Source organism: Mustela erminea, chromosome 8, assembly GCF_009829155.1.
Source record: "Mustela erminea isolate mMusErm1 chromosome 8, mMusErm1.Pri, whole genome shotgun sequence".
NCBI classification, from domain to species: domain Eukaryota; kingdom Metazoa; phylum Chordata; class Mammalia; order Carnivora; family Mustelidae; genus Mustela; species Mustela erminea.
In genome coordinates, this window is record NC_045621.1 from 32,969,213 (window position 1) to 32,990,233 (window position 21,021).

Below are 21,021 nucleotides of genomic sequence, written 5' to 3' on the forward strand. Positions count from 1 at the left end.
GAAAGAGTACACACTCATTCCTAAACCTGCTGTACTTCCAGGTTCTAGAACCCAGCTGGTGCAGGACCCCATCCATCCAAGAATCTAAGCTGAAAGTGTGCGAGTTACCCTTCATCCTTCTCTTCCCGGTTTGACCCATCATCAACAAACCCTACCACTCTACCTCTGACACAGTTCTGAACGGTCTACTCTCTCCACCTCCTTTGCCTCCAGAGTCAAGCCACCAGCATTCCTGGAATAGAACATGAGTCTCTTATACTCAACTCATTGTACGACCCCAGTGACCTTGCTGACCAGGAACCTGGCCATGACCCTCAGCACCAAGACCAGCGTTAAACCCTCTAATGGCAGCCCTAACTCTTACAATGAAATAAAATTCCCTCCCACAGCCTAGGAGTTGACCTGCCTTGTTCAGATTTGGCTTTCTTCTAGAGACACACTTTCCTCTTAGCTGTTCACGTGATCTGCCAGGCTCTTTCCAGCCTCAGGCCTCCATGCTCATGCTCCCCCTGACTGGAACACTTGTCATCTCCCCTTCTCTTTGTGTCTGTGAGTGAGGGGAGCCCATGTCTGTCCTGTTCACTACTCTGCCCCAGCATCCAACATAGCACAAGGGGACACTGAGGAGCTCAATGTGTCAAGGCATTGATGAAAGAGCCAAGTTTTTAACCATGACCTTAACTCCCTTTATGTGCTAATGTTAATTACAGAAACTACCATGTTAGGAGCAGGCTGTATTCTAAAGTATTGGGGGAAGTCATTTTTTTTTTTTTTTAAAAGGAATTCTAGAGCAAGGCTTCACAACTTGGGCACTACTGACACTTTGAACAGGATAATTCCTTGTTGGGAGGGACTGTCCTGTGTATTGCAGGTGTTCAGCAGCAACCCTGGCCTCTCCCCACTATATGCTAGTAACAGCAGCCACCCAAGTGCAACAACCAAATGTTCGGAGACACTGACCAATGTCCCTGAGGTGAAAGGGAGGCTCACCCTGGCTGAGAACCACCGATCCAGAGAAAAACTAAAAAAATTGGTGGTTAGGACTTTAATGCTGACCACAAAATACCTAACTAACCCATACTTCAAATCACATTGAGCAATAATGCATTCTAACAATCAGCTAACCACCATTTACAACATGATTTCAGTGAGAACCTGCATTCTAAATCCCCAGTAACGTTTATAAACAACCACAGGGAGGTTGGCTGGTCCATCCTGAGCGTCAACTTAGCTTTCTGCATCAGCACTATAGGTGATGTCTGATATCACCAGATGGCTGGCAAAGCATGGTGGGGAAGGAATGGGAGGTAAGAGAAGAGTTGGGGGAAGGCTGGGGTTCCCCCTATCTGACCTGATCTGTCTGTGTCTGGTATATGCAAACAAAAGAGAGAAATAAGGTAATGCCTTCATGTTGGGGTCTTTCGTGAAAGCACAACCCACAGAACTCTCCGAGAGTCAAGCACCCTTGGTCTTTTTGTGGTGTGGCACAGCCCAGGAATGAAATGTGAAGAACCGAATCTCAATATTTCCTGTCCACCGCCCACCCCTCTGACTAACGTAATGCTTGAGCTTGGAGTACCACTTCAGGAATGCAAAATGACATCCTAGTTTTTACCTGCCACACTGCAACAATATTTTCAATTATTGGTTAAACTGCAAATGCCCCATGAGTCATTTAAATAAATCTCACATGTATGAAATAGTCAATTGTGTTCTCAGAGCAATTCCCAGCTGTAAAAATAGAGCCACACGGAACATATTTTTTCTGCAGCTAATTGAAAATACTGCACATATAATGCATGATTTAAAGCACCCAGGAGGAATTTCAATTTGCATTCCCTATTTTAAAATGTACAATCAAGAGCTGTCTTAAAGTGCCCTACACATTTAAGTCAATATTGCTTGCCTGAAGCCCCAACCACTTCTACATTTTCACACTACTAATTGATGACTGAGGATTTTAATGCTCCCAGCGACTTTAAAAACAATAGTTTTAATAGGGCTGCATTTCCCCGAGAAAACAAACACTCTTAGACTTGACTGGTTCAAATCTCTGCAGCCCAGACAAAACTCCCCACACGGCAGTGAGATGCCTGCCAGGAGCAAGGGACTGTGTAGAACATCCTTCACTCAGGAATCCAAACTGCGATCTCTTCAGTGCCCACAGCACTGCCCTGGAGTGAGAAAGGATGCTTCAATATTCTTGATGGTTGATCAAATGGTGGCTAGCAGAGTATGTGGCCTTAATGAGAGGGGCTGTCAGAGTAACAGGTGCCAAAGAAGGAGTGCCCAGTCAGGGGAAAGGGAGTTGCAAAATTCGCGATCATTTTCCATTTCTGCACAACGCTCATGCGTTTTCTCAGTCAACAAGAGTTTCCTTGGTCCTGCGGCCTAAGTAAGTCACAGTGGTAGAAATGACAAAATGAAGGGAAAGCACAGTCTGACCTTAAGAGCTACGGGCAAACCAGAGACAGAAGTACTTAATGGAGTAAGAAGCTAAGTGGACCTGGTATGTAGTATTGAGACTTCCAAGCAAATGAGAAAAGTGTTAGTTAGCCTTATTTTACATTCAACAGCACCGCATTTGACCATCAGTATCTCTCTATAGGGAAGATTAGTCAGACGAGATGAAAACCAGAAAAGTAGCCATAACCTCCCCTCTCAAGACAAGAGTGACCAGCAATGGTGGCAACCGACAAGTAATAACCAAACTATCAGAAAATCACAAGCACTGGAATTTAAAGCAACAACAGACACTCGATATATATTTATTCAATAAATGACAGCACCACTCACAAATTAGTGTTGTTCCTCAGGTATGCAAACTTTAACTCCTAGCTTTTGTTCTACAAAGTTAAACAATAGAATTTAGAAAAAAATGAAAAAATGCAAAATCGACCTCTTTTAATAACTTGTCACCAAGGGCTAAAGTTTTATATTTTCTGTAATTAAGACACAGACGGCCCTGCTGCTTGAGAATGAAGGCATCTACTGTGGGGAACTGTGCTGACAATACTTAGCCTCCAGTGCCGACGGACTAGGAACTTCCCCACAGGCCATTTGGAACCGACCCAGATTGAGTTCTAGGACTTGGACCATCAATTGTCCCATGTGCAAAGAACTTTCCCATGGCAAGTGGGCTTTCTAGGAAGACTGTCAGAGTGGGGAGTAGGCTAATTAGCTAAAGGACCATCTTCTCAGTCTTCCATCTCTTATGAGTCTGGTAACTGTGAGCCTCTCTGCTCTGCAACATTCCTGTGGCTCCTGACAGAATCTGAGCTTTTCCTTGGTGCTGCACACTGTGCACCCCCTCCCCCCCAAGCGAGGCCACCTCAGAGGAGCCCACTTGAGAAAGTCCGCCTCTCTGACATCATGGAAATAAAATACGACAACCTTCACTGACCCATCTTGTGTTTTCCTTATTCCTTTGGCACCACTGGGTACTTATTTATGATCTTTTTTTCCCAGGCAAACAAGAGGAAGGTAGGAAAGGGCTGAACGTGTGTTGAGGAGCCTGAGAAGGAAGAAGGGGCGGGAAGAGAGCAGTATGGCTTCATCGGCCTCCAGAGCCACCTCCATCCCCTGGGAGGTTCAAGGACACAGTTCAGGAAAGAAAGGCTTAGGGAAAATGGACAGGCAGCATCTCTCCTACCCTCCCTCTAAATAGATTAATGATGTTGTATTAATGGGTTCGGTTGTGGACACAGAGCCATTAGGCTCCATTTTTCATCAGATGGCTCTGGGGCAGCTTTGAGGTAAAGTTTTGGGAGCCCCCAGAAGTGATCCTGTGACACCTGGGCACACTTTTCTCTCTCTTCCCTCAGTTTTGTGTCTAGTTCTGGTGAGTAAGCCCCCTCTTTACCCAGGCGTGGCTCAAGAGACCCAAACAGGCTAATCCCATCTAAATCTCTCAGAACGAGTTTTTGGTATTTATTACAAATGCAATAGTCATGCAGGGGAGGTTGGGAATGGGCGTAAGCTTCCCTGGTCCCCTCATTTTAACTTCTGGGGGGAAATCATCTGAGGCAGACATCTTCTGAAATCAATACATGTAACTATAGGCACAGGATCTGGAGATACTTCTGAATTAGGAGGAGGGAATAAGGGATGGGATTAGATAAGAGAAAATAGTTAATAACTTTAAGAAAATCTCTTCTGCCATGATCTCAGATTCTCTGCTCACTTCTTTCAGTACAAAGAGTTTATAAACAAACAAAATCCCAAAGTAATATTTTAAAAAAGATGAACCCTCTATGTTTACATGTTTATATCCGGCAAGCAACCATGGAATGAGCAAAGTTCTGCAAAGCTCAGAAACCATCTGACGTGATGGGAAGCACGATTCCAAACTTGGCTTTAGCTACCCAAGTCCTGAGGTTCTTCCTTTAGCCCGACTTTATTTCTCTTGCTGAGCTCCCCGCTAATGCCTTCTGAAAGGATTTGGAAGGGGGTATGTTCAGCCAGTTCACAGCAGAAACCTGCGTCTGCATGAACACAATTGGGGGATGGGCCTACAGTCTAGTCCCGGGCCTGCCCGCAGCGGACAAATTGCACTGGCTGAACTGCATAGACTGTGACTCAGTTTCTTCATCTGTAAAATCAATGACAACCCCCCTCTCCCATATCCCTCAGAAGGTTGCTATGAGGATCACAGAAGACTCCATCCTGGGCAATAACGTGACAGCTCTTACGCATCGCACAGCTTTTCCTCACAAGAGCAGCTTTTTACTTCCCCACATCCAGTGCTAAGGCAGAAGAACAAGGAATTCTGGAATTAAAAATCGGTGACATAATGAAAGTTCTCCTTATTTCAGCCTAAACTCTGCTGTAAGACATTGACTGCATGGAGGGATCTCTAGGGATGGGGGGTGCTGCACTTCTTTGGTTATGAAGTCACATTTTATGGGGGAGAACCGAATCCCCAATATCTCATAAGCAGCTACGGAAACGACGTTCACTAACAACGGAGCCGGGGAGTAGCTGCACAGGAAATGGGTGGAGGGAAGGGCATTTATAGAGCTCCTACTGCGTTCCCAGCCCTGTGAACATGTCATCTCACAGAATCTCACATAAGCCCCTCCGGATACAGCTGAGGTAACACAGAGGCAAGAAGACTGACTAATCTGCCCACATCACACAGCAAAAAAACCACACGGATATGCCCACAAGTCAGATGCTGCCAGAGGCTTCTCCCAAACAGGGCAGAGCTGCTCCTGTCGCCTGCTTCTTCCTGGTCCAATCCGTGGTCCTTTCATTTCCTGTCAGAGCTCAGCACTGGCACTGACCCCATTCCCGAGCTTTTGTCTTTCCTTTGGCTCCCACATGGTGTTCCCAGCGTATCTGATGACCCTCTCCCACACTGGGAAGACACCCTGTCTCATAAGGTGAAAGTCTTTTCTTCTTTAAGTTCTAATCCCCGTATGTGCTTGAGTTGATGGTTAGCTCCCATTTAAGACAGACCTCTTTTTTCCCAGTGAGAAGAGCCCCAACACCTCCCGTTCCCGCCCACCTGAGTTTTGGTCAACCTGACTAAATAAACTTCATGAACATGCGGAATCACGTATATTACGATCTAGAAATGGCACTTTTCTTTCCGGTCTCCCCTTCCATGACGCAATTTTACTCGGCGTTTTCCCAAACATCTTCTCCAAGCCTGTCATCACTCTGAGTTGTCTAACAACTTTCCCAAGCACATCCTCTTTTTGTCCAAGCTGCCTATGATACAGCACTTTTCAAATCTATGTGTCATGCTGTCACTGAAAAAAACCTCTCCTAAGCCATAAGAAGCTTTTCGTAGGCCTTCAGGACAGTTGCCTCTTAGAAGAAAATACATACATGATTGCCATGTTACGGCATGTTACTGTGTGACTTTTTAAAGTGGCTTATAGTCTTCATGAAACTTCATTTAACTGAGAATAGCTATCTCCTCGGAAAACCCATTTCTTCTCCTTTCCAAACACAGAGCTAGGGCTACACTTCCTAGCCTCTGTTGTACGTGGGAGTGTCCGTGAGACTGAAATGTATTTGATGAAACGGGAACAGGAGTGATATATGCCATTCTCAGAGCTGGCCCACCAAGAGCCGCCATATGCAATCCTCTATGATCTTTCTGCTTCCACCAGCTTGACGCTGACAAGCATCATGACCTTGGAAACCACCTGCTAAATCAAGTGGAGCCAGAAGGTGGAAAGAGGCTGGCTCCCTGAATCACCAGGTTTGGAACAGACGTGCCCATTTCGGGCATTATGCAAGTGGAAGTTTGTGCCACAGTACGTATTTGGGAATATTTATTATAGCAATCAGCATTATCTTAATGAACACAGCATTCAAAATTAGGCAATTGAGAAGTCAGGACCTCAGGAATAATTACTAAATCTGTATTCTAATTCTGTGCCTTTTTTTTTTTTTAACCCTCTTGCATGGTACAACCTCTATGAGTCTTCAGAATAAATACTGATTAAAGGGATGGCAGGCTTATGTGCTCTTCTCCCTTTGTTCCCAAGATTCATTCATTAATCTAATCCATCCAGGGCTTTTGGTGAACTCTGACTAATGAACTTATCATGATCTTTGCAAATGGGAGACTTTGAAAGGCCCCTAAAATCTAGCAACCCTGAGGAATGATTCTGGGGAAAATTTTTCCTTTTGTATTCACGCACAGAGTTCTCAAATTAGAAAACACTTCTTTTCACAGAGAAAAATTATACATTTTGATGCCTTTTAATGACTGACTAAGTAATCACTTTGGCACTTTTGCCTTGCGTGCCTGCCCCGGAAGAGACCCAGCTCTCATGCAGTTTTACATTCTCAAGTGTCTTGTACTCATGGGCATTCAATGAAAGGGAAGTTGTAATGCTTTACCCCTTTGCAAAGTTGCCCACTAAAATTCAATTCAATTCAATTTTTTTCTTTCTTTCTTTCTGAGAACTGATCTCTCCTCCATGAAGGAGTTATCTCCTTGTATTTACTCATGGAGAGTACTTGAGAGACTAAATGGCCTACTCTTATTATTCTTATTACAAATTAGTAAGTAGCAATCGACAAAATTTAGAGCAAAAAGGGTTTTGTGGAGAGTAAATACAAAAGGAAAAAAATAAGGACTGCATTACCCATGAGGGCTATCTAGACATTTGCGTTTATCAGCTACTTGACAACATTTCACATTGTGCATAGACTTAACTCTCCCATGCACGACCACTGGCAGTAACTGATATTTAAGAACCTTCTATCAGTAAAGGGCTTTAGCATTAGCACTGCTGAGCCTCCTACACTCCCCAAAAGCTGGGCATTCCTACCTTTACTTCATGCAGAAGGAAACAGAGACCCAGAGACTATCCATCACTTGCCCTCATTCCAGAATCTCATGGACCCTCTGGATTCTTCATCTACAGAGAAGCCTTGGGTTGCCAGCCTTTCAAGGCTGTCAAGAGAAAGCAGGGGGAACATGCCTTTAAAGAGCTTCCACAGCCCATGACTCATGGTGGCCCCACAACTAGACTAGTCATCGGGGTCACACACTGCTCTCCCGGAGTCCTTCCTCACAAAGAGGGAGGGGCGAGGGCTTCTGCGCAGCTTTTCCAGTGACTGAGTCCACACTAACTCCCTCCGGTCTGGTCTCCTAGACATCTCATGCAAAGCACTCATTCTGGCTGTGTATTACTGACCTAGTGCAGTACTGAGGGTCAGTCAGACTGATGGGTCTCCTCCAGGGGAAGAAGAATTGATCACCATGGTACTTGATGATATAAAAAGCTAAACAATTTTGAGATATTTTTACTGCTGCCCTGAAATCCTCTACAGAAAATGCACCCCCTTTTTGCGTCTACCCAGGACAGTGTACCATAGTTTCTGAACTGTTAAAGCATCACAGATACGCCCTTTCTAATGGAAACATATAAGCCCCTCAAAGGTCAATTGATGTTGTGGAGACTTCTGCATCCCTCAGAGCACCTGGCTGAAAAACTAGTTTTTAAACCAAATGCACCCAAACACAATAGGGCTGCCACTCTGAAGTCTTATGTGGGGCAGATGCATCAGGAATAAGTCTTGGGGAACCTCTTTACTCTCTGGGAATAATCCTCTTCAGGAAGATGGGGCTGAACAACACAGAGAAGAGGAGACATAAATCAGCCAAATGGTTCTAAGGGATGGATGGTGAGTGTCCCTAAGTCAGCGGGGAACTCTGAGAGCTAATCAAGGGGAGGTGACGGGTGATGGCAGTTCTGGCTGCTGTACCCAGACTTGGTGACTGCAGAGGCAACAAGGGATAGGAGCAGAGACCCGAGTTCTCAACCTGCCTCAGTTCTGATCTTGCCAAGTGATTTAAGTCACTATTTGTTATCTCCCTGTATGTGAAGGAGGGACAGTGCTAGCTTTCTCTACAAAGAAGGGAATAACCTCATCAGCTCCATTCTCCAGCTCTGGAAATGAAGCCCAGAGAGGAAAATACTTTGTGGACATCATATGACTAATTGTAGAGCTGGGGTTTAAATGCAGGTTCATCCAGTTCCCAAGTTCACCTTGTCCAGGATGCTCTGACCTCTCACGTGTGGAGCTCCGCACTGTTGCTCAGACACCACTGTCTAGTCTCAGTCACTCCCTGAAAACAATGTTTCAGGATGAAAGATCTGCGAAGATACACAGACTTGGAGTGAATATCCCATGGGTCAGATTCTCAGTAGGGTGCTCCACATACGCTAATTTCTGTTTTCTTGCCTGCCAGCTAGGACTAATTTCAACCTTCCAAGGGTAGCTGAGATTCAATAAGCTCATGTATAAAATGTGCCTAACAGTACTTGACACACTGATGATCCACGCTCTTTCATTTATTTCCTTTTTCCCTTTTGGCCTCCTCGGAGTCAGGTACTGTGGAAAGAACCCAGGAGGATAAGAAAGACCAAAAATCCTCAAGGGTTCCTAACAGGGCAGATAAGACACAAAGAACCACAACACAAGACAGAGAGGAAGACAAAAAGCATGATTTTGCCACTGTACATGGAAAAAATACATACTTATCCTACCCAAAAGAAATTGTAGGTTAATGAATAACACACATGCATGGAAACAACTATGTGTTCAGTACTTGCTGCATTAATTCACCATGAGTATGATCAGCACTTTGATATTCGTGATTTACCACTGTGCTGCACAAGGACAGGCTGGCTATGCATACTTTGGCATCTCTGGCCAATCCTCTAAATTGCTGTTTTAATTAAGTGTCATTAAGAAATGAACACAGGTTTGGCATGAGATGATAGGAGTCTATCAGTAAATTAATTTCAAAGAGAAAATCCACACCTTTAGGGAAAGGAAGCTCTCTTTATAATTAAGTCATCACACAGAATCAATCTCCCTGCCACCTCCTATTTCATTGTCCGAGCAACAATTCAGGTGTGGGCATATACCGCGTGCTGTACAAAGTCCCAAATGGCTACCTACCAGTAAAATTCTAAAATATCATATTAATGGCAGCAGAAAATATATTTCCTATCCGGGAAAGTTTGCTGGGGCTCGTCCAACATTCATAGAACTCTCCCGTATACAGAGAGAATCAAATCATCATTAAATGACTATGTGCTGAAAGTATAGTCAGTATGTGTTCAAAAATGATTATTTCTGGGTTTTTGGATATCAGTGGATATGAATGGATATAGGACTTTTTCACAGCCTGGAAAATAAGAACAGAAAGAGAAGACTCTGGATACCACATTTGCAAAGACCCAGATATTAAACCAAATAGATTCTTTTTCTGCTGCAGAGACATTTATTAATTCTTCATAACTAACATACATATATAAAAGCACCCAAGCTGACAGGGCTAGCCTGCAATGTGGCCCTAGAAAGACCTTCTGGTAACACAGCTGTTTACATTCCTCACACAGGTTTAAGAGGGAGTTTATTACCGGCACTGGCCATTCTCGGCCCCACAGCCAGTACTGGAAGAGCTGGAAGGCTGGCGAAAGGACCGATGACCAGCTGATTGCTGGGAGTACTCCCTACAGAGACTATTACGGGTCCGGAAACCAAACATATGAACACACACAGCAAGCCCCTCATTCACTGGATCAAAGACACGACGACAACCGGAGTGCCAGAGGAGAGAAATGCTTACCTGGACAACTGTGGCACAGAGAACCCCACCACCAGGAAGGCAGCTCTGTTCCGGCCCCTGTGCTCCGCACCTAAAGCATACATTCCGCTGCCTCCTTCCAAACTTAAGACACAGTTACCTTCATGCCCAACTCACCAATGAAGAAACGGGGGCTCAGAGAAGTTTATGGCCTCCTGACCCCAAGCTAGTAACTGACAGAATCTAGATGCAGACCAGTCTATTGGCCTCCAAACCCTCCATACACTTAAGTACTATACTATACTAAGGAAGGAAAGGGACGGGGGAGGGAAGGGAAAGTATACCATTTAGATACACAAATTTTGGGGGGGAAAATGTAACTATTAAACAAACAAACAAACTATAAAGGGTACCTGGGTAGCTCAGTTGGTTAGGTGCCTGACTCTTGGTTTTGGCTCAGGTCATGATCAGGGTCATGAGATTGAGCCTAATGAGCTGGGCATGGAGGCTGCTTAAGAGTCTCTCTCTCCCTCTCTTCCCCTCCGCCCCTCAACCCCCTTCCTGTGTGCCTGCTGTTCTTTTTCTCACTCTTAAAAAAAAAAAAAAAAGGTATAAAAACAAAAATTAGATCTCAAACAATGTTCTAAGCTAAACCTCCACACCTTTGTGAAGTTCAAGTAGGTATTTTTAAAAAAGATTTATTTATTTATTTGAGAAAGCATGCACCACAAGTGGGGGGAGGGGCAGAGGGCGAGGGAGATTGGATCCTCAAGCTGACTCCAGGCTGAGCAAGGAGCCCCACCAGGAGCTTGATTCAGGACCAAGATCCTGACATGAGCCAAAAATCAAGAGTCTGCCACTCAACCAACAGAGCCACCCAGGTTCCCCTCTATCTTCTAAAAGTCATGTCACTGACGTTGTTTGGTTACCTCGACTTTTACCCTCAGCCCAAGTTATTCCCTCCACTCTGGGTAAATGCACTCTACCCTTTCAGTTTAAAGGTCAGTACTAATTTTAGAGTTTGAGTCCTAGGGGGGAAAAAAAAGTGTCTAAGAAATAAACTGGGCAGGAGTGTGGGGCAGCAACAGGTCTAAAAATAATACTTCCAAGCGAAGGCAAAAATATTAGCTTCTTTCAGTGAGTTCTGGTTGTGTTACTGAAGGTTATCTAGCAGCCAAAGTGAGAAGATGGTCTTTTGAAAGGAGGCATGTTGTTTGACAAGAACTTATGTTGAAAAGCTATAGATATTGATGCGATATAAATCTTTGAAAATTCACGGTATCAGCTCACAGTTCACACATTTACACACCTGGGTTCAGGCTCTGGCATTGACACATACAGGCTGGAGGTAGGGCCAAGGATACTTCAGCTGCTGCCAACTCCTCTTTCCCAACTGAGCGAGTGGAGGATACTATCTGTCCTACAGACACAGATGAGGCTCCAGGAGACAACAGAGAGTCTCTGGTCAAATGAAAACAAATACTACTGGCAGTTGGGGTAACTAGTCTGCCCAGCACACCCCTCTCAGTACTCTCTCCCCTCCTGACCATAGGTTTGAACATGTGACTCAGACTCTGGCCAATCACAGTATCCCATTCCTCTTACCACAGCCATTGGTCCAGGGAAACGCAAATGACCCCAAACTGAGCCAATCAGAATGCCTCCCTAGGATTTTTCTACCTGGAACTGGAAGGAAGCCCCTCTTCCCTCGGGTCATTAGGCTGGTCCCTGAGAGGAGGAAGACCACCTGCAAAGAGACACACACGGAGAGAAGAGCACCCCAAAGCCCTGAGTCTCTGGTTTCAGTCACCTCCGGGGCCAGAGGCACCCCCACCATCTCAGGGTCTGTGGCATAAGCCACTAGGTCCTCCCTTGCACCCCATCTTTTTGCATCACTTACACTGATTGGGTTTCTGCGTTTGTAACCAAAAGATAAGGCAGTCGTTAATAGCTCATATAATCGGAACAGTGACCAAACCAACATGAACGTTTCTTCCTAAGCAGATTCCTTATTTCAAGAATGAGAAATAAATTTAGTAGAAGAAGCAAGCACTGCCTTTATTTATACAGCATTTTCTCAAAAGAAAGGAAGAAAAATCTATTTTCATTTGCAGTCACCTTAGTCATTTTCAAGTGGGCTTCATGTTGGGTGTTAAACGCTCTCACATACCCACACCCACTTTCAAGATTTGGTCCATAAAAACTTAGGCAAAAACAAGTGGTTATTTTCCCTGTAGCTATATTAGTTGGCACTAAAGAGAAAGGAAAATTGGTGGGGGGGGGGTGGCAGGGAGAAAGCACTGATGTTATTTTTGGTATGCTCTTAAGAGAAATTCCCCAGGTTACCAGAGTTCTCACTGCAGCAAGTGGGGGAGGGCATTACAACAACAAAACAAAGTACATTTCCCAAGATTTGCAGTCGCTACAAGAAACCCTTTTTGCCTTTTCACAGGATTTTTTTCCCTTTTATATTAAAATCTCCTCCACACTATCTTTCTCCCAAGAATTAACTAGCAAAAATAGAAAGGTACAGTGGGTTCTGATTCTGGAATTATCCCTCCTGAGGCAAAGGGCAACAACTTCTGAGGTCAACCTGAAGCGAGAGCACGAGGTGTTCCTGGGCTGACCTTGAACTGGGGCGTGCACCCCAACTTTGAAGGAACTCAAGGATGAAACAGGGGACATATTTGTCCAAATGCAGGAGTGGAATTGCAAACAGAGGACTTCTTAGGCTCAGTGTACATCCACATGCACAAAAAAGAGCCCCAGAAGCAACGCCAACTTCTCTGGACTGGGCTTACATCCAGACCTAGAAACCTAACAGCAGAATAAGGGGAGAATCATTGACTGTGTAAATAGACTTGCCCTGTTGGGTGAAAGGCAGCATTTCTCAAAAGAGAAATAAAATCCTACTACTCTTTCAGTGCTCTTAGACAAACTGTGAACTTAGAGATAAGAAATAAGCTAAAGATGTAGTTTATTGCCTTTGCCTCTATTCTACACCTAAGGGTAATTTTTTTTTTTTTTTAACCCAACATTACTTTCAGATCAGACATGCCATCTACTAATGAGGAAAAACGGTTTGGGAAAGAGAAGATAGGCACATTCATGGATAGAGACAGAGGTTTACAAAGAAGATCAAGTATAGGGAACCCAATTTATTTAACATTTTTTAAACGCCTTTAAGTGGGAATATAAACTAAATCTCCATTTTGGCCCTTAACACTATTTCTGAATACTAAAGAGCCAAGCTGAATGATTTCATAGACTTAAAAGAGAAAGAGAGAGAGAGAGATGATAAGAATTTCATGTAGATAAACATAAAATAATGCATTTAAGAAAAAATTTCATCTAGATCTGATCTTTATGAGAAAGCCAGACCAAAAAGGAAAATAAGTTATAGGTTGTCTTATTTTTTTTTTAATTTTATTTATTTTTTTGAGAGAGAGAGAGAAAAGAAGTTATAGGTTGTCTTATTTTTTTAAGATTTTATTTGTTTTTTTGAGAGAGAGAGAGAAAAAGAGGGGGTGCGGGGGGAGGAGTGAAGAGGCACCGGCAGACCCCTCACTGAGCATGGAGCCCAATAAGGGACTTTACCTCACAACCCTGAGCTCATGGCCTGAGCTGAAATCAAGAGTTGGATGCTTAACTAGCTGAGTCACCCAGGCGCCCCAGGTTGGTTGTTCTTTTTTTTTTTTTTTTTTTTTAAATGACATCTTTGATTTCATCACACCCATTGTATAGACAAAAGAATTAAGTTCTAGATGATTAACTATACAAATCATTGGCAGCACAGCCCAGACCTCTCCCAATGTAGGGCTCTTTCCATCAAACTTGACTGAAGATGTTAGTCAAAAAACTAGCAAGGAAAAAAAAAAAAAGTCAGCTAGAGGGCATGCATCACATCCGTTAAAAGGTTAACGGAAGCCAGAGAGAATTCTTCTACCTTGTACAAGCCACAAAATAGGGAGTACAGCCCAACCAGTGGATCTCAAGGAAGACAGAACCAAGCCAAAAGAGGTTCAGATACGGATAACTGAAGTGACTATAGGGATATAAGTACTCCTGGGTTAGACTTTTGCTTTTTTTCTAAGTACGTTCTATCTCAAAAAACATGACTGATCAAAAAAGACTTTGATTTTTTAATTTCTTAAAAATTTTTCTGCTGTGAAACTATATATATTTACTGCAGAAGTACCAAAAGAGAAGTAGAGGTCCTGGTATGGTGGGGGCAGGGGGAAGTTCCCCTTCAAGTCCAAAAGACAAGCATTCTTTTGTAAAACTCTAGTAAACTTAGGAAAAATATAAATATGGTTCAGTTCAGATAGCCATTAAGTGCCTTTGGATCATGCACCGCTATGAGACCAAATGAAGCTAAAACACAGACCCGTCTTCATTGCACTTAGAGTCTAGTGGGGAAAGCATGTAGCTACAACACGGTACCCGCCATCAGAGAGGCCTCCCCGGGGCAGGGCGTACATGTGTGCACACATGCCACACATGCCAGAGAGGGTTGGGGGTAGCGATTTTCAGGAAAGAGGTTATGGAACAGATGACACCGGACCCGAGTCTTGAAAAGGGGGAAATTAGCCAGACAATGAATGCAGAGGATGGAGAAAGAGAATTCCAGGCCGAGGTCCAGTAGGAGCACAGGCAAAGAGGCATGGCAGCCCCACGGTGTGAGGAGCTTGCAGGCAGCTTGGTTTTGCAAGAAAATAAAGTTTGGGGAAGGGCACGAGGCAGGGAGGTGGGGAGGAGTGGAAGGAAACTTAGACATTGTCAGGTCATTGCAAATGGCCAGCAGACCAAGGAGCTGCTGGAAGGATGGTGGGGCGCCGTGGCAAGTGCCCCGGCTGAATGTGGAGAAGTTCCGCGACACAAGGGTCCAAGGAGTGACCTCAGGAGCACAGTGTAGGACTCTAGGCATCAGGGGTTAATTGGAGCCTGCCATGTTCCAGGGGTCTCCCTACTGTGGAATCCACTGCGTCCCATCTGCTCCCAGAGTGATTGCGAGGAGGCAGGAGGGTGGTGAGGTCTGTGGGAGGGGTTTACAAACAGGAGAGATGGCATCTTGGCACAGGCGAGGTAACACCGGAATTATGTATTCCCCATTCTCCCTACAGGAGTTTAAGGTGTGCTGAGAAAAGGAGGGACAGTACCTTGTAGAAACAATAGCTTCCCTTTGCACTGGAGCTTCCAGACCAGATACAACACAGCCTCTCCTTCCAAGTCAGGGTTTACCCCAAAGGCAAGAGGGAAGCTGAGTCTTTATCAGGAGGGACCCCCGCCGATTTGGATTTGGAGCAACTGAGGAAAGTCACCCAGCACTGATGTGGGAGACGTTGGAAAGGGGTACATATGGTAGGATGTAAGAAATCTGGTGGGAGGCTGCACAGTTAGGCACCAGGGTTTCACAGGTTGCTGCTGGCCTCCTGGCCTATGGCTGCTAACTCAGAAGCCTGTGGGAGCCGGGGGCTACCATAAATGAGGACCACGGGTCCAGGGAGAACTAGGAAGCAGGCAACAGCCAGCGGAGTTGGATGCTGGAAACTCCATGCGAGCCAAGTGTTGCCACGTGGGAATGGAGGCCTCGTGTTCCAGGTCTTCTGATTTTTTTTTTTTTTTTTTTAGATTTTATTTATTTATTTGAGAGAGAGAGGGAGATCACAAGTAGGCAGAGAGGTGGGGGTGAGGGGTGGGAAGCAGGCTCCCTGCTGAGCAGAAAGCCTGATGTAGGGCTCGATCCTGGGACCCTGAGATCATAACCTGAGCCAAAGGCAGAGGCTTACCCCACTGAGCCATCCAGGCACCCCAGGCCTTCTGATTTTTAAGAGAAGCTATAAATGCAAGTGGTGTTTTAATATTTCTAATATTAACTCAATTTCTCTATACTTTGTGCAGGCCAACAACACATCTGCCAACTGGAAATGGCACACTGGCCACCATTTTGCTGGTTCCAGACTTGGAAGCAGGGCCAGGCCACCATGACTACAGGAGAGGGCAAGGTGACTTCACAGCACGGAGAAGCAATATGGAGGGAGTGACTGCATGTGGGGAGTGCTGGAGAAGTCCAGCCTTCCCAGAAGTTTTCTGCTTTAACATCCTGGTGACTAGCAGAGCCGCCACCAAAAAAAAAAAAGAACAAAAATTAATTTTTTTGGCTGATGATGGAATGGGTATGGGGTAGATGGTAAGAACTAAACTCAGTCAGTCTTGGACTCACTCTGGGATTTTTTTTTTTGCCTACAAGGTGTGGATGGGTAAGCCACTGGACTGCAGGTAACTTGCTGGACATTATTCTGGAGACAGCTGAAGCTTGGGAAAGTGCTTCACTGAATAACTCTATACAGAGCAGAACAGAGATCAGGACAGAGCCCTGGGTAACTCTGGGAGGTACTGGAGAGGCAATGGAGACAGAGGGAAAACCAGGCACTAGGAAAGAAAGAGAAAGTACCAGAAAGGAAGGAAAGGTCCATATCCAATGCCACAGAGAAGTCTAGAGAGAATCTGCAGGATCGCTGTTTAGGAATTGCGGGGTCTTCTACTCTGGGGAGCCCCTGGCCAGCTCACAGGGAGCTAAGAGAGCAGAGAATGGGGGAAATGTTAACTTATTTGAGAAGCTGGGGAGACCCAACGGTTGCTGGAGAGCAGGTGGGGGTACAGGGACAAGGGAGATCATGGCATTCTAAAAATAAATACTGTCCAATTAGAAAAGCGTTCCTGGGGAGACACCAAGCAGTGCCAAAGGGAGGCCTTCTAATTTTCCCTGAGTTTCCTGCCCCAACTTGATTTTTCTTCTATTATTCTACCCAATTCATTTTATCATAGCCTAATTATGTTTGCTTTTCATCTGTTTCCTCCCACAAGAATGACAGTTCCAAGACAGTAAGGATCTGCTGTATTTATCACACTTCAGGGCCAGGCAAGGCACCTGAACACAGTAGATTAGTTGAAGAAAATGTCCTGGATGAGGGTGTAAATTTGGAAAAGTCTGTAGGAGGGAAATGGAGTAGGGCATGGACAGACTTCAGTTCAGTGGCCCCTACTTTCCAGGTAGAGTGGGCCATGAAGCCACCTGTTAAACTGGAAGAGGGAGGGGAAGAGGTCTCTTGTATTGAGGAAGAGTTGCAACAGGAGCGCCAGTTGGCAACCTGGAAGGCAGGAGCTTGTGACTGAGACATTGAGATCAGAAGATGAGCATCTCTGAGCGAGGACAAGACTTAGATATAGTTAGAGGACTCAGTTGCTAGAGTGGCTGGAGGTCACTGGATTTGAGATGGTCAAGGAAGTGGCAACAGACAGCATTCCCTACATGGACTTTGGGACCAGAGGGGGAGCAAAAGCCCAGGAGCCAAAGTCCCTGGAGGAGAACGACTGGCTGGCAGAGGATGGCTACACGGAGGGGTAGGTGGGACACGGTTCATTTCCAACTCTAATACCTCAGTCTCTCTCTGGTATTTATTCACCCATGTGAGGAACTTCAAAACTAACGTCCTTTGGAGACTGAGTCAGTTTTGTTCTTTTAAAATTACACTAATATATGAAGTCATAGGGGGCAGAGATTTTCTGCATAGATTCATTTTTGTTTAGCATAAAGGATGTATGACATCTTTATGACCTTCAGTAATTGCCCTACCCTGTACAATATTTTCAAACATCCTCTAATTTAGAATCAAAATTTGGGGGTTGAAAGGATCCTTAGATTAGTTAGGCTAACACTTTCATTTGCATAGCTGAAGATAATTTTTGCTGAAATGCTGCAAACAGAAATACTGATTTAGATATGCAGACAGCATTGAAAGTATCTTCAATTTTTGAAGTGTGCTTTAGATATACAAATTAGCAATACTTACATTCCTTCCAGTTATCTCTGCTCAACTTTGGATATAAAACCTCCAAAGTATAAAATTATCACGTAAATTGTTCCCAAACAGTTCAGAGAAGTAAACTGCTTCCTGGCTTAAAAGAGGCAGTCAGACCTTCAAACACCTTTTTATGTTGATGCTAAATATAAGAACGATCCCTGCAAAGTGGTCAAAGCAAGACACAGCAGCATTTGAGATTTCTCAAGAGAGACACACATGAAGATTATTTTTCGTTCATTAAAACACTAAAACCTTCAATAGCATCTCCCATATCACCTGAAGGTGGGGTGCTGTCTTATGTAATAGAAGCCTTCTATCCCCGATCAGTTCGTAGGCAAATGAAATACCTGATTCCGCCCAGAATTTCTGAGGACTTTCACCTTACCTGTAGCCACTAATCAATGTCTCGATTCCCATTTCTACAGATGATGAAAATAGCAAAATTCTGCTCCATAGGGTTGAACTGATCGCCAGAGGCCAATTTAAAGGCTCTCCCCCCAAACACCGGTCACCCCCACCCTGCTTGGGCAGCGGTAACCACAAGAGTCGGTTTGTCTTTTTCCCCATCGGGCAGCGCACACGCAAAGTACAGGGTAGAGGAAGCCTGCCTAGTACGTGGGTACCTCAGGTTCAGGGTCACCGGCGCCAGCAAGGATGCGCCGGTACAAGCAGCGCGGGCCCCGGGGCTCCCAGATGCAGACACACCTGGACGCCACAGCCGTCGCGCCCCCTCCTCACCCGGCCCGGGTCCTCCTCGGGCTCCCCGCGGGCCGGGTACAGAGCCGGGCGCGCACGCAGTCTCGGCCGAGGCAGCCCGAGGGAGACTGAGAAAGTTCCTCCGCCTCGACGTCGCCGCCCCGGGGCCCCGCTTGCCCCGCTTGCCCCGCACGCCCCGCAGCCTCCGGACCGGGCGCAAGGTCGCCGAGCGGCAGGCGCGCAGAGCCCCGGGACCGTCGCCGGCGCAGGGGGCACGCGGGCCGCGCCCCTCCAGACCCCGGGCGCCCGCGATCGGCCGCGGGGCGCGCAGCCGGTACTCACCACCCCTCGCACGATCCCCAGGTGGCGGCGGCGGAGAGCGCCCCGAGCCGGAACCGGAGCCGGAGCCGGAGCCGGGTGGCGGCGGGGCGGAGAGTCGGAGGACGGAGAGCGGCGGCGGCGGCGGCGGCGGCGAGGCAGGTCGGGGGAGCAGAGAGGCGGCGGCGCCTGCACTCGATGCGCAGCCGGAGCAGCCCGGCAGTCCCACAGCGCTAGCTGGGCGGCCGCGGCGGCGGGGGCTTTATCACCGCCCGCCTCGCCCCCGCCCCTTCCTGCCGCCCCCGCCCCCGGCCCGCCCCGCCCCGCCTTCCCGCCGCCTCCTTTGTGTGCCAGTGGGCCGCAGCGTCCCCGCGCCCGCACGCCGGGACGCCCCCACTCCGGCCGCGGCCTCGCGGATGCTGCCCCCAAGGGCTCCACGTCGTGGGGTTGCGCCCGGAACGCGCCGGGAGACGCGCCGAGCCCGGGGTGCGGCGCCAGTCCCCGCCGAGCTGCACGTGGGTCGCCGGGGTCCGGGTGTGTGTGGGGACAGGGAGGGACCCAAGGGCTCACGGAGCGTCCCGGGGACGCAGGCAGGTCGTCTTGGCCGCCCCCTGGGGGAGATACGGGGGGAGGGGGTTGCCCCGGGACAGTGCACACCGGTCTGGGTGACGGGGATAACGGTGTCTGGTCGCGGCCCGGAAGGGGCAGACCACCCTTCGAGACGCTTCGCAGGGTGCCCCGGAGGGGCACGAATCCACACGAATCTGGATTCGTGTCTGCGGTGACAGCATGAGGTACCCGCAGAGTCCTGGGAATCCGGCCTTCCCAGTCGGTAACTACAACGGATGGGACCTTGTGGGCAACAGAGGCTCAGATCCCAGAGGCGGGCGACATATCACCCTCTATATGCAGTCCTCCTTTGCGTCCACCCGGGTTTGTGGAGACACAACTTTAATGACATAATTTATGTTACCCTCAGTGCAGAACCCTCCCCGGAGGCCCACGGCCCCAACTGTGAGAAGGAAATGTGGTAAATCTCCTAGACACAGCCGTGAAATAAGGTTGTATCTACTGATTAGAGCAACTTCATGATCTAGAATTGGTGTGTAGGCGGCCATGCTAGACGGTGTGTGTGTGTGTGTGTGTGTGTGTGTGTGTGTTGGGGTGAAGGAGTCACTTTTTAAAAGTGTAAAATCTGGGCCAGCCTGAGGGTATTCACAGCCTCTCTTACAGGGAAACATGCTATGGGAGGGTTGGCTCCTCAAATAAAAAGGAAGCACAGTCCACAAAAAGAAAACCTGTTTCATTATTTTACAGTCATGCCTGATATTCATATTTAATTACAGAGCAGGATATAAATGCTTTTTCCTTGTTGTTCTCTCTGCCTAACATGCTCTCCCACACTCCAGGATCGACCTATGACTGCCTCCTTATACGTCAGGTCACAGCTCGAATGTCACCTTCTCTAGGAAACATTCCCTGACCGCTTGAACTAAAATCACTTCCAACTTTTTCCAACTTACTGTTTTCTTCATAGCACTCATCATCATTTAATTTTTTTTTCTTTCTACGTTTTTCTTGGCTAATTCTCTTCCACCCTTCCTCATTAGAAACTATACTCCCAGAAAGCAGGGAAGAGAAACCACTTCACTATGGTTCTCACCTCACCCCATCCCTAGTGCCTGGAGTCAACATGACACATACAGTAGTTGCTCAATAAATATTTGTTGACTGGTGGGTGAACAAGGGCCAAGTGACTATTGACATGGTAAGTATTGCTCCAGGCAGCGTGTTAGGGCTTACTCTAGACAGGGAGGCCCAGCTGGAGTTGGGAGGAATGAGGCAGAGCGGGAAGCTAAGAGCAGAAAAGCCCAGAGCTGTGTTTGAGAAGCTGGGAGTAGCCTCTTCCAGATGGAAGGGAGTCATTCAGGGAACTAGTGGATGGAGAAATAAATTAGAACAAAGAAGTGTGGGTAGAGCCCATTTAGGAAAGCCTGCCTGATTCCCTGCACCCATTTCCTCCCAAATCACTTTTTTTTAATTGAAAATTTTTATTGAGATAATTGTAGGTTT

At 46.6% G+C, this 21,021-nt stretch overlaps 1 protein-coding gene across 1 annotated transcript in view; it reads right to left on the minus strand.

Moving 5' to 3' along the window:
• SERPINE2 (serpin family E member 2) overlaps positions 1–19,177 on the minus strand; it is a 60,351-nt gene extending 41,174 nt beyond the window's left edge. The window contains exon 1 of the mRNA XM_032354976.1: positions 18,973–19,177. The gene's annotated coding sequence lies outside the window, so the exon portion shown is untranslated. The remainder of the gene's footprint in view (positions 1–18,972) is intronic.
• Positions 19,178–21,021: the final 1,844 nt, after the last annotated feature.